Raw genomic sequence first — 14,764 nt, 5'->3', positions numbered from 1 at the left:
AGAAAAATATGTTGCATTATTACATGTCATTTGCCAGAATATTTGACACTGTGATGTTGGATGGAGGGCAAGGTGAGTACATGGTAAAGTGTTACGTAGGTCCTAAGTCACGGACAAAATGTACTGTTCCTATACCAAGAAAGTAGTATATAAGTCATCCACTGCTTCATCCTCTCAGCACCTCTGTGCTGCAGACTGAAAAGCAGAGGTATGAAGAGGCTTGAGCAGCCAAAAAGGACATGCAACTTGTGTTCTTCTCTCTAAGGAGCTTTGAAAAGATTTCATCCACTAGCTGCAGAGCACACCTACTACGTATGTGACTGTAGGCAGCAGTAGATGTGATGTCCACAAGGCTGTGCTGCCCCATATCCAAGCCCACTTTTCCTGGTCACTATATCTTTGTCACAAATCATAAAGCCAAGCTATCCACATGCACGCCTTCACTCAGATTTTAAAACCTAGCAAGCAGTCAAATTTCTGCTGCTTGTTCTCGATGGCCAGCTCTGCTCCATAAGGTAAGAACAAGGAAAAGTCACTAAAAGCTGGGATGTTTTTATTTCATTTCTTCAGACTGACTCATACTCTCCAATCCCTTGTCCTTAGGGAAGATACAAGGAAATGATGTAATTCTTTTTTTGGTTTTCTTTTCATGCTTTGTACTTTTTCTTTCAGCATCATCTGCACTGGGCCTGTTTTTTAATTAATCTGTATGCACTGAGCTAAAGTAGAAGCCTGTGCTGTCTGTCTCTGCGTACTCACTTGTAATAGGGATGTGAATGGTTGAGGATAAGAAGTATTGATCTCCATGACTTACCAGGTGACCCATTAACAATACCTCAGGATTTCTGCTAGTTTTCTTTAGAGATCAAATTTAAAAAGATGGACCAAATATAAACTTTAAAAGCCTGATAAAGTTTAAAAAATCCCATCTGTTTGAGAAATGCAGTTGTTATAACTCCTGCAGCTCTAAACTTGTTGTAAACCTGGGGTGAAGGGAAGATACTTTACATTTTTGTGTTAATTGAGAGAAGAAAATCAGAAACACCTAGCAAATGTTCAAAATCTGGATGCCAGTTTTACAAATAGCTCCTGGTGCTTTATCAAACTGAACTGAGACCTTATCTCTGAACACCCCTGTGGACCACCTCCAGTCCAGATTAAAAACTAAATCTAAATCTATCTGTGGTGCCTGACCATGAGTTAACTTTTGGTTTTGCAAAAATAAGGTAGAAAACTTTGCAAAAAGATCTTCTGGTCAGGAAATTAATATATTTGTGTTGTTCTAGGACCAGAACTAGAAAGGGAGATAAGCTGCACTGAGGCAGAGCATGCCCAAGAGGTGGAAAATGTAGGTCTGAGTCCTCTCATACTCAGAAAGGAGCTGAGCATGGCTGTCTTCGGAAGTTCCTAAACTAGAATGACATTTTAAGGCATAAGTGCAAAAGATATTCTAGAAGCAGGTTTTAATTAGCGTGTGACGTGCCAGGAGCCACAGTTTGGAGCCACAGCTGACTGACATCATAGCTCCCCAGGAAGCAGCATCTCCCAGCTCTCTGGGCAAACTTAGCCTCTCATCTAGGGATAGGAAAATTACAGTTTGGGACACAATCCTCAAAATATTATTGGCAGGAATCTGGACCAAATTGGATATTGCACAAAAGTGGATGGCAGTCTTTTACAAAAAGAAATCTTTCCTGCTCCTGCCATTCATACCAAACTCAGCCCTTATGAGAGCCCTGGTGTCATTGCACCAAAGTCAGTGTATCAGTCAAGTCTCGATGGCAGTAAGCTGCAAGTTCACAGACACAGCTCAGAGTATGTGCAAATGCAAAACCACAGGTGCCAAAGGAGCCTCTAGGTAAGAATAAGGAGGCTCTCAGTGAGCTCAGGCATGTCCATGGCAGTGGAGTGTGTTTGTCTGAATTCCCTGCAGTGCCACAGTTTTAGATGCCACCATTCCCTCTGGCAGCTACCAAAGCAATCTGGAAGACTGTGGGTATAATACACACTGTAATCATGGGTGCTCTCTATTAAGATTAAACAGAAGCTGAGTTGAAACTCTAACAGCACATAGTATGAACTTTAGGACATAACTGCTATTTTTAGTGACCAAATCCATTTATGGATCAGACCCCAGTGGAAGAAATTCAAGAGTATTTGAGCAAAGCCAATAGAGCACTACTGTAGGAATTCTCTTTCTTAGGAGTCAAATGCTTTTTCACTATTCACTTTACATTCCTTTCTACTGGCTTTCTGGAAACATGCATTCACTCAAAATGTGCCTGATCATTTGTTGAGAACAAATGAAAAAATCATATATGCAGGAATTAACTGAAACTAGATTTTGTACTTGTACCAGCAGCTGCACTAGAAACTTGCCTCAGCTCTGGCAATCCAGCCAAGGAACTGAAATTACACAAATGAATGTGACTAATCAAAATTAAAACACTCAGTGCAAAAAGTTGGCCAGCAGTAGTAAACGTAATTCAGGGCAGTGTTTTAAGAGCAAAGTCATGATTCATTCAAATAAATAAACTAGAAATCAGAAAGGTAAATTGTTGAGTGTTGCACTCTTTCTTCTGCTCTTTGAAGCATTAATATTCCTTTGCTCAGGTGGGAAATGTTCAATAGTAAAAACTTGACAAAAGCTGAAAATCATTGACGAAGTCAGAATTAGCTTTCGTGCTCTAACTTCCGATCTCATGACCAATACATTGATGTACTATATGGTATCTGGCTTTTCTAATCTTACTTGTAATCACCTCTGGTAGAGAGGAGTAAGAACAAATGAAAGCTAACTACTGTTTTCAGACTTCAGATCTGATTCTTCCCAGGTTCTGACTGATGCTTTTGGTTAACTTTTTCCTTGAGAAACAGAAGCAGAAGACAGAAGTTGCTTTTCATGGAGCTTTAGACTGTATCGACTTGCTTTTCAAGATTAAGTATCAAAATAAGTGAGTTGGAAAGAAAACGTTCCCTTTTGCTCAGATGCTGAAACAATTGTGCTGCACTCACCACTTAACAACATAAGTGAAAAGAGGAGTCTGTGATATGAACTAGATATGAAAGAGAAAGGTTGATCCTAGTAGCAAAACCAAACTTTTGAGTGAAGTTTTAAATATCAGCTGCTTAAAGAAACCAAGTATCATCATTTCAAGTTACTACATGTGTCCTTTTTCCTGCAGAGTGCCCGAAGCTTGTCAGCTAAAGGAAACAATCACTATTGTGGGTTTTTCCAACTGAGAAGACAGAAAAGACATATTTATTTTAATATCAATATTTAAGTGAGTGAATTTTCAAGCACATTCCTTTAAATGAAGCCTACCTGATTCCAGACTTTTTCTCCCCTTCACCCTTTCTGCATTCTCATGGAATTCTATGTAGAGCAGGACCTTCTTCGATCATAGACAATTAAGTCTTTCTTCCTGATTTGGCAAACCCATCACTCTTTTTTGGAGAACTGGAGTAAAAATTTGTCAATTTACATCGCAGTTATTTCATCATGCAGCTTGGAAAACAGTTTTTCGTACTGCTTATGTGAGGACCACAACTGTTACTACTTGATAAAATAAAATCTGCTCTTCTGAGTTGCATGTAAAGTACATATGTAAGGATTTTTCTGGCTACATAATGATTCGGCATAGCTGGCTTTGGTCTTTGCATTATTAAACCCAGAGAACTTACCAGAGGTTGCTGGCCAGGAAAGTATACAAGCAGCTATATGAGTATTACTATGCAAAACTGCTGGGTTTGCATCCGACATAAAAATATGCAGCATCTTCCCAAAGCCACAAAAATATGTATGGTTGCCTCTACATTAGCATTTTGGTTCAGAGCAGTAACACAGTTTTGAAGCAAATCCTGTCCTCTGACTATCCCCATTTACTGCACGTTGGTTCGGTTCACAGGGCAGTTTTGGTGCACAGAAGCACTGAATTCCCTTCGAAGGGAACTAACCCAGGTGGTCTGCCCAGTGCACGTGAAATGTACTCCAGCCTCCAGTGGGGACATAAGAATCAAAACCAACCAGTGGGCCTTTGGGAAGCTTTAAACCCCTTGTATGGTGAGAAGAGCCAATCCAAGGGATCAATTTAAAGGTGGCCTGAAGTTCAAATCCTTGAAGTTCTTATAATCAACATGCTGATTCTCAGCACTAAGTACTTCAATATGGTGATGTATTTTTGTTAGGATTAATTACTCATTAATGTAGACATAGCCAGCTCATAAGATACACTCCAAAAAGAAAAAAAAAATCCCTAAAAGTATAAAATAGGTTTTTGCACAATATTTTGAGAGGTACATGTTTGTTTATCATGCTGGTAGTTCCTCTAGAGTCCTTGCTAGCACCTCCTCTATGGCATAAAAAGCACAGCTAAGATTTTACAGATGAAGCAAGTTACCTTTGCTTTAAAGTAACTTATATTTCAGATGGAAAAAAACTGAAAAGATAGATTTGAAAATATGGTATCAATTTTGGTCTACTATACGTGAACTGAAAAGATGAAATAATAAAGTAACCACCATTTTATTCTTAAACTCCTATGCAATGGGGGACTTCTGATGGGACAGTCATGATGGTGGTCTCATTTTACAACTGCTAAAGCACCTGTAGGTTCTTTCAAAATTCTAACATACAGTAGTAACTCACTAGTAAAACTGTCACAAGAAAACCAGTTCTGTCCTACACTGCCTACTATTCCTACAGAGAAAGACAAATTGATCACTGATCTAAAAGTTGGGGATTGTGTAGTTGTCATAGATTGTGCTCAAATTCAGTTTGCTTTGGAAAAACAGATTATTTTTTTGACCTAAGCAGTAACTAGTTTACAAGAGTAATTTCTCAAGACTGAAAGTAACTGCCAACTTCACAGAGCAAATGGAAGCATTTTATTTTAAACCTGAATGATAAATGAGAATTTTTGAAGAAGGCTTTATTAACTTCAAAACTCCTGTCATCAGGACAGAAGCCTTCCTTCAGTTAAAGAGAAAAACTCATTTAAGATGATGACAGCAGGGTGCTCAAAGGCAAATGCAGGTAAATTGAGCTTACCTACTTCCAACTTGAGCAACAGAGAATTTACCCCCTTCTCGGTTCCTGGCTGACATTGCCTCTTGAAACTAACAACAGCATTTCTATTCTTCTCTCTCAAATTTTATGGTACACTTCTCTGACCTTTCAGAAAGTACCAAGAATTCCCAGAAAATCTGTAGATGTTAGTGCTCTCCCCCAAACAATATTCTCTTCTGCACATCTACTTTATCAGGTTACTCCCAATAACAGCAGCTATCTGGAATGAAACTGTTGGTACTGAAGACCCTGTCTGTGTTCACCCTATATATGTTTCAGCGGATTTTAATTCGAAGTAGCTTGAGCTGGACCCATGAACTGAAAGACCATGAGCCATGTGAGGATATCTGGGAAGGTCCTTCCAGTTTAGTTGCTTTGTAACAAAATTCAGCTCTTGCACCCGCAGATTGCCCTTCACCCTGAAGAAGCACTGCAAGTGGGGACATCTGGGAGACTATGGAAATGTACTGTAGGCACAACCCCTGAGCTCCTGGATGCCCCTCTTAGATGTCCCATCACACGGACAGGCAGTCAGTGGTAAAAGAAATAAAACCTAGCCATGCTGCTTCTGTCTGAGCTATCAGTAGTTTCCTCTCTGCTACGTATTCTTATAGCCGATACAATGAAGTACAAGGGAAAAGGAGAAAATGAGCCAAGCTCCATGGCTTTGTTTCAGGCAGCATTTGTTTCCTCTTTGGTTGTTCTGAGCAACAGTAAAACACACCACCCTCCTGGCTTCCAGGGCTCTTTATCTCTTTCTGTTTCTCTCTCAAACAGAGGATGAGGGACCTGGTGTTTTCCAGTTGCTCTGTACTTCATAACAGTATTTGTGAAAGTGGGAGACTAAGGAAGTGTCTGTATCTCAGAGAGGTGGTGAGAAAGAATGTTAGTGAAGTCTTACTTTGTTTTCTTGTCTTGCTACTGCAACTATATTCTTTGATAAAGCACTGCAGAGGTGTTGAATATGACAACGATGATTTATTTTTATCACCCCTTTTGCAGTAATTAGCATATTTTTCTTTTGATTTTTATCCTTCTGCCTTTGGCTTGCTCTCTCATTCCCATTTAATTCTGCCTCCTCCCTCTTTTCTCCCCCTTCCTTTTTTTGTCTCCCTCAGGTTCTTTCATTGTCACATTGTACTCCTTCAAATGCCGCAAACATTTTGTCAATGGAGCCTCTGTAGTAGCTGGAAACCGAGAAGACCCTGTGCTGCTGCTTGCCAGGCCGCAGGGGACCAGGGTTTTCTCAGTTTCCAGCTGCTTTTGAAGCAGCACTGATTGGTTCCTCTCATTGCTGCAGAAAAGGCTGGCACACGGGAGCAACAAATTCAGCATGTCCTTCTGGCCTGTTTTCCATAGATCTGCAAGTGCCAGAACAGCATTGGGGAGCAATTTGATGCTGTCTGCTCAGCCATCCCTTTCTCTACTGAAGCAACAATCTTCTCTTTTGCCTTTCTACCCCTTTTTCCTTCACTACTCTGCAATTTCTCTCTCTCCCACGTCTCTTTTCAGTCCCCTACTCCAGCTTACCCAGAGTTTCTGTAGGACCTTAAAGACAACATTTTTCTCTTGTGCTACTTTTGCAGCAGTATTTAAGCTGAGCACAGTTCAGTGAGATGCTACTCAGCCAGTAACACAGTGCAGTGCTTTGAAAGGTGCAAGTAAAACAATGTCAGCTGCTTTTGTAATCAACATAAAGGGCAAAACAAAAGTTTACTAAGTTGATTAAAGCAAAACAACCCTCTCAATAATCCTTTCAGAAGATTTCTATAACAACGAAAAGTAACACCATAAACAATGGGAACAAATGTATTTAAAAATGAAAAGGTCTGAATATCTTTTTCTCCCTCCTGAAGTTTTAAGCACCTCCAATATGCTCGGGGAGCCTCCTGTATTATATGATGAGGAAATACCACTGCAAAGACTTATTCAGTCAAGCAAATTCAAGAGGCTAAAATGCAATGCTGTAAGCGGCTATAGCAAGCAGTGAGAACGGATGGAGGACAAAAGCAACAGAAGTGCACAATAATTGTATGTGTGCCCTAGGTCAGCTGAAAATCACTAAAATATTGCTTTCATAAAGCTACATAATTGTATTTTATGAATCTAATATTTCCTAATGGTCATTCATCTGGCCATTGGGCATTAGAAACTGGCAGACATTACTGCAAAAGCAATTCACAGAAAAGATTTGGAAAAAGATAGGTTAGTAGATTTGTAAAGCTGTTCAAGGCAGATATGTTAAGAAACAGCATATAAGTGGTTTGGGGGTAAAAATCAGGCCAAGGCTCCACGAGGCAGTAAATCCAAAGTTGCAGCAGTTAATCCTGGATCAAAAATGTCACTGCCTCTTGATGCAATGTACTTAACTGGTACAGCTTAATGTAATAGATGAAAGTAGTTTAAAAATGCAAAACCTTGCTTCTGTAATTCGGGTTTGATCAAATATCACTTTTTCTCCCACAGTTGTCATTGAGGCAGCATAAAGAATAAAGCTGACATAAACAGCCATCATGTGTACCTATTATGTGCTCCAGCTGATTCAAGATACATTTCATTGTGCCTGATCTGGACGGAATTTGTATAGCCCAGAGATCTGGTAACCCACAGAACTAGTCTTTATAAAAACATATGTACAGCCTCAGAGATAAAGGGTGAGTTGATGAAGTAAAGAGGCAATACAAAAAGTAAAACTGTTAATTTTGGCCTAGATTTTCCCAACAGTTCATTTCCCACTTAAGTACCTAAACAAAAAGTTTCCAGTGCAGCCTCTGGATGCTGTGTGGTTTCAACATTAGACTCCTCAGCTGTATGCCTAACTGGATACCCACTGGGACAGACACTATGTAAATTCATTTCATCTAGGCAATTAAGAAAAATAGACTGAACTCTTGCTCTCACAGTGACAGATTTACAAAATAGAAGTCAAGAATATGGTTTATCCAGGGTTCCATTTCTGTTAAGTATGCTACAATATGGTAAAGGGGGAGGACTATTCCACCAAGAGCATGGCTTAGCAGGAATATGCCGTAGAATAAGAGTACCAATGTGGTTGTTCAATTGCTTGTTCAGTAAAAGCTTTATTTACATCAGAAAAGTTACTGTATTAGGCAGAATATATCTATTCTTGTGGCTTACATTTGTTAGTAAACACAGGACTTGTAAAATACCTCCTGAAGTCTGCAGAACGCATGAAACCAGTCCTAAATTCCCCAGCATTATTTAAAGAATTTGTCTGAACTGTGCTCAGAAGGATGACTGAGAAACCCAGTCTGTTCCTCGTGCTAATCTAGTCACTGGTTGCTAGAACAAAGCCTCCAACACAGGTGCAAGCAAGCACCAAGGGATGATGTAGCGCCTCTCTATTGTGGACTAGATACACAGGACAACACATCACTTCTCTCTTGGACTACTGATAGGAAGGACTTTCAGTCGCTACACATTTGGGGCAGATTTACATCAATTGCCTACAGGGTAAAGGCTCTTTATCCTTTCATTTTATTACTAGTGTCTTGACAGAGCCACTTTACCAGCTTCCTATCCTCCTCCTTCCCCTCTCTAAAATTAGACATCAAGTTATTTACACTTTCAAACATTCTAGTATGTATCTGAACTGTACATTGACTACTCTTCTGCAGCTTTTTGCTTCAAACTCAGTTCCTTACCACTAGATTGTTAAAAAAAATCTTTCTTTTGGCTCTGATCCAACACTGAAAGGCTGCCTAATTGCAATACGAACCTGTCCAGTTCAGGTCTGTGTCAAATGGCTCAGGGCAAGTGCCCTCCAAGTACAAATATGTAACTGAGCCTGGTGACATTTTCTAAGGGAACACACAAAGGCTGTTCTGCATGCCCCCACAGGCTCCAGAACCAGCTCTGCGGCTCCAGCAGCTGGGGTGTCCTGGTGCCAGCAAGGCCAGGGAGGTGGAGTCTGGAAGGCATGTGGGTGCAGCTACCTGGAGGTCTCTGCTTCCATATTATGTTTCAGGCTAAACATCCGAGAAGGCTGTCAAACATTACATGGACTGGAAAGGCTTTATGCAAAAATGGCCAGAGTGGAGCTTAGTAAAAAGCAGCTGACGATAGGACCTAACAAGATTGGGTTTGCTTATGCCAAAACCACTAATTATCAGATGAAATGTAAAGGATTATGTACGTGGTAGTGCTGTGACAGATACTGCAGCTATGTGAGGCAGGGAGTACAGCAGTCCTTCGTGTGTTTTTGCTAGTACAGCATGTTTGCTAGTTATTTGGCAATGAGCCTCACTTAAAAAATGTTCTGGGTCCAGCTCCACCTGCCCTTTTCATAGCTTTCCAAGACTGCTGCCCATTCTTATCACCCCATGCTGGCACTGCTGCCTGTTTTAACAGCGCTGATGCTGAGACCAAACTAATAAACTCAGCTGAATACTGCTGGGTCTGTCCCGAGCAATGCAGATGTCTCCTCACTGAGCTCCATTGCTCTCTTGCTTCCATTTTGATGTAGCACTGAAACACTGGACTTAGCCTGCAGCAAGCTAGCCCAGATCAAAAAGAAAAGTTATGCTTTACCTCTATGCCTTAACGTACAGCAAGGAGACCCACCTCCAGTTCTAGGCACCAAAGGTGTCACGTCTGTGTGCGTGTGTTCAGCAAAGGGTGCAGGACAGCACTAAGTGAAAGGTTTGCAGTACCCTGCAGTAATGCCTGATGTGTCACACTGGTGTTGAAGCAGCCCTTTTTAGCAGAAGAAATGAATTACTCATTAGTTGTTGTTCAGACCGAAGAGATGCTAAAACTGCCCACTCGGTTTCAACATCACAGTGACACAGTTGTACTCATCCTGTTTCCAGGAACTGTTCAGTTTACGTCAGTCAGGGCTCTGCACCTCGCTCCAGGACATGGCACAAGCCCTGTAAAAAGAGAGATGCACAGACAAGCCAGGGTAAGTGGCAGAGATCATCTTGCTGCTGTTACAGAATAGTATATCCAAGCGTTCAGCATTTATCATCAAAGCTTTTTGCATGTAACTATCTTCTACAAAAGACTTTGTAAATAGGAAAAGGGGAAACACAGAGATCCAGGCACCCTTTTAGCAATGCTACGTCAATTACAAATACAATGATCACTAGGTTTGGGCTCATTGGTGACACTCTTTCTTCCCTTCAATTTGTGTTACAGCCTGAAATCACAAAGCTGTGATCCCCGAGAACCTCCTTTGTAATGCATATCAACTTTCGTTGTGCCCCTTTGTTCCCAATGTGACGGAGCATTGTGCTGCCTGTGTCCAGGGAGCAGGTTTGCTTTATTGTTCTTGTAAATATGTACTGCTGGGTGCAGCTCCGTGGAAGGCATTGAGTTTGTGCATGACTGACGCCGACCCGGACAACTGCTCTGACCCCCAGCAGATGGTGGTGCAGGGACTGCAATGATCTGGAAGTAATAGCATGTGCCATTTCTTTTTGTTTGGAACAGACAGCCAGACTCTGCGTTTCCCTCCCCTGCACAGCAACAGCTGTATATACAGTATAAACTGGCAAAATCCTAACTGTCATTCCAGTCTTCCTCCTCTGCCATTAATCAGAAAACCTTGGGTGCTGAGACTTCATCGAGATTAAGCACTACATGAACACCACATGGCTCTTCCCAATGATAATAAAATTGTGTGCATCGGGGCATAGATCAGTTGCTTTCCTAGAGAAAAGTGAGTCATAGTTAAAAATATCCACCCCCCACAATATTAGACTCAGTAGTGGTGGACTTGCTGTTTTTTAACCTCTACCCAGAAAAAGCCAGGGTACAGGAGTCAGCATGAACTAAGAATTTTAATTTTCAGACTACAAATAGCCTCTACTGCAGCTTTAGTAAGTTTCCATTGTCATTTGTATTTGTTTTTAGCAGGGACCAAAATAAGTGTGTGTTTTGAAAGGAAGGTATAAAATGGGTGAAAGTCCACAAGTGTTTTTTTTCTCCAAGGCCACGGGAGATTCATTGCTTCAGAATGATAGCAGAGCAGTTGGTATTTGATTTTGTAAGTGAGAGGCCAGATTTTTTATAATGTATTGTATATGGGGCACCTCATCAGAGGTCAAAAATGACAAATTGTAGTGTGTTGGAGTTAATAATCATCCATGGTAAGTTTGGCCTGTGTTACCAATAGCCATAAAACTGTCCTGATGGTCCAGAGGGGAACTTCCTTGGGATGGATGGAATAACTTCTCCCTGCCCCTCCTCTCCCAGCCCTAGCTGAGATGGCTATCAAAGAAAGGGGCTGAAAACCAGCTGCACTCTAAATATTGTATTTCTGGCTGCTATAATGCTTCTGCGAGGCTTGCAGCTGGCCGGTCAAAGAAAGGCAGACTGGCAGTGCTCGAGATGGTGAACAAAGGTAGGGCAGGAGTAATGGCAACGAAATGCATTTCTATTTCCACAAAACCTCCTTTAGACTTTTCCCCCACTCTACACCCAATAAACACCTCTTGAGGATTTCACACACAAGACTTTCAACCTATAAACCCACATCCAAACTGTCAAACCATTCCTCGGCAAGAGCAGACACGTTTACATTGTTTAATTCAGAGCAATCTCCCTCTTTCTGTGCAGGGGAAATCTGTCCTGGGTTTGCTCCTCTCAGACTCCCCACATTAATGAAATATTCCTGGGGGGACCTGAAGTCTCCCAGGTCTCAGCACCTTGACATTGCTGTCAGGTTACAGTCAGCCTCTGCTGCTGGGCCGTTGGCTGAGATGCATATTTCTAATTATCTTTCATTTAGAAATGTCATCCTAGACTTGAGAAATGACCTCATAAAGTTTGCTGAGACCAGCTTCAGTTCTGACAAGCCCCCATCTTCTGAAGAAAAGAACAGTTAGAAAATCCCTTTTCACCTCCAGCATGAAAACGCACTGTGTTCATCACCCATCAGGGTTGGGTCAAGGGAAAAATGTTTGAATTTCTCTTTATATGATTTTTAATAAAAATTATTGTTCGGTCTGAATTCCTTCCAGACTTTCCTAATCTTGCTTCTAGATGCACTACCTCAAATGACAGACACAAAATTATTATTCAATCTGAATTCTTTCCAGACCTTCCTGATCTTGTTTCTAGTTGCACTACCTCAAATGACAAACACTTAAATAGAAGTAGCTTTACTTTCTTGACTAATCCCATTAGCTTTAATGAGTCTAATCGCATGAGTAAAATTATGCATGTGCTTAGCTCTTGGCAAGGTCAGTGCCAGTAATGAGCAGAAAAACAAACTGATAATGAAGCCATCAGTAATAAGAATGGCTGGATATCTGGATTTCTGGAAAAAAGATACAGCTGTCTGGAACATTAAAAATGAAACATCGCTTGCTAAGATTAAAGTAGAGAGAGTGAATTCTGAACCAAGACTGACAAGAAATAAAACTATACAGAAATTCTTTAATTAATTAGTATCCATGACATGTCTTCAGTTACCTCCATAACAGCTATAAGCTCATTATCTTAGTTATGACTTATCTGTTCATCCATTCATTTATACAAAGCTCATCAATATGATATCCAAGCACTAATGAACTTTAGCATTAAAAGGTCATGTGTGATCCCCTAAAAGGAAAAAATTCAAAAGGTTATTTTATTCACAAGTGTCAGCCACCCTGGATCTGAGCAATGAAATATTCTTGGGCAATTTGTATGGAATTTATTTTCATTAATTACTGCCAGAAATAGTCTTTCTTTTTTCAGGATGATGATTATGGAAAATGGGCTACAGAACAGCAGAGGTTCCAAATGAGAGCGGTATGAAAGTTAATCTAAATCCACAACAAACAGAATTTGTGCAACTGTTCTTGACAAAAGAAATAATCCAAATAGATATAAACATGGCAGTATTACAAGATAATTATTTTTTAAGATTACATGTTCTCTGACCATGCCTTTAGACTACTTCAAAAATTTTTCTGTTTCAGGAATGTATAATTTCCTCAATGTTTTAAATAAAGAACAGCCCCAAACCAAGTTTTATCTTCATAGCCTGAGGCCACGGACAGTCTCTGTAAGCCACTAAACACACAGAATTAGTTTAACTTCTTCATACAGGACCAGCACAAGGCACCGTCACTAAATTCTCAAAATAGTGTTTACTTAATGTGAAGCAATTATTTTCCTAACTCCTCTCTCCAGCCATAACTAGGAAAATTTGTGTGTGCATGTATTTGTATGTAGAATTACAGGTTAAGGATTTCTGTCTACATTTCCTCCCATTCAACATAGTGTGTGGTTACGACTGGGATGTAGACTTGCCTAGTACATAGTAAAATGGGTTGGTTTATGATATAAAATAGATTTGTAGTGGTAGTTTTATCAAGGAGTTATGCAGTTTGTGGTTTTCTTTTAGAGTAGGCTGCTAAGTTCTTTTTTTGTACCTTGTTATAGTTAGTCTGAAACTTCCTTAAGCACTATAGCCAGCAGAAAAAGGGGTATAATCAAGAGTGTGGGTTTCTCTCATGTTTTGTTGAACCAAATGAGTTTTCATTCTTTGGGGGCTTTTCCAAAAACACATTTTATTTGCAGGTAAAGTTGAAGCATGCCAGCATATATATTTCTCAATGAGCCTCATGAATGGGAGAACAGACTAAGTCAGTCACCGAATTACAGGCTTAGGTGTGAGCATGTCTCTGGCAGTGCAGATGGTAAACTAATATGTCATGACAACATACCTAATGACAGCACCTCTGGTTAAAAAGTTTTTCTGCACAGGGACATCTATTTTCACATTGGTTCAGAATTGTAACATTGCAAACTCAATTTCTTATATATGAATAAAATCGATGAAACCTCCAGAGCCATATCATAATCTTTAAATCTTCCTTTTGCTTTGTTAATACTTGTGATAATTCACAGTCTAACTTGCTAGTTCAATTTTTCCTGTCTTCTTGAATTCAGTGGGATGCACCTAATTTCTTTTGGTGTACTCTGCTCAAAGTCAGTCCTACAGCGAGCAGGCAGACTGAAAAGGAGCCCTATCTTCTCTAACACGTTTTAGAAGCATGGAGATCTTTGCAGTTTATCCTGCTGTACTCCTTGTCAGTAATGACTCTGTAATCCTGCATATTGCCGTTTAATTTTAGAACTGGTTTGGTGGGTACACATGCTAACCATGGCACAAGGTCAGGGTGGCGCGGGAGACATGCTCCCAGCAGCACCAAGGTGGGGCTTGGTGAACCTCCGCTCTGCCAAGTGTCTGTGGTTGTGAATGCTGAGGTGCAGGGGCTGGAGGTACCTGGTGGGTGGTGGGCAGGCTCTGCCAGCCTCCAGGGCATTTTACTCTCCAGCTGATTCACAGGTTCCCTAGTCTCTTGTACCTGCCAGGGCACCCTGATGATGGGGAGGGTGATGTCACCAGCCACTGCTGCAGACAGCACTGCTGCAGAAGAGGGCTGTATGTGGAGAGATGGTGCCACACTTAATTGGTGGACAGGCATCATGTGCATGAGCGGAGGAGCACTGTGCAAGAGAGGTTCAAAGATGGGCTTTTTGAAGAGCCCAGTAAAACTAAGAAAGAAGATACAGTATAGTTTACATGCAAACAGAAAAAAACATTTACCTAATGGAAAATAAGTGAAAATACTTTTCTGGGGTAGGGTAAGGAGCAAAATTTAATACAATGCCAAGTGCTTTAACAGTGTGTTCTAGAAAAGAATTTAAAAATAAAGAGGTTACAGAAGTCAGTCA

The sequence above is a fragment of the Falco punctatus genome (genome assembly GCF_963210335.1).
Source record: "Falco punctatus genome assembly, chromosome: 1".
Taxonomy (NCBI): domain Eukaryota; kingdom Metazoa; phylum Chordata; class Aves; order Falconiformes; family Falconidae; genus Falco; species Falco punctatus.
The sequence above is the reverse complement of the archived record's forward strand: the minus strand, read 5'-3'. Positions refer to the sequence as shown.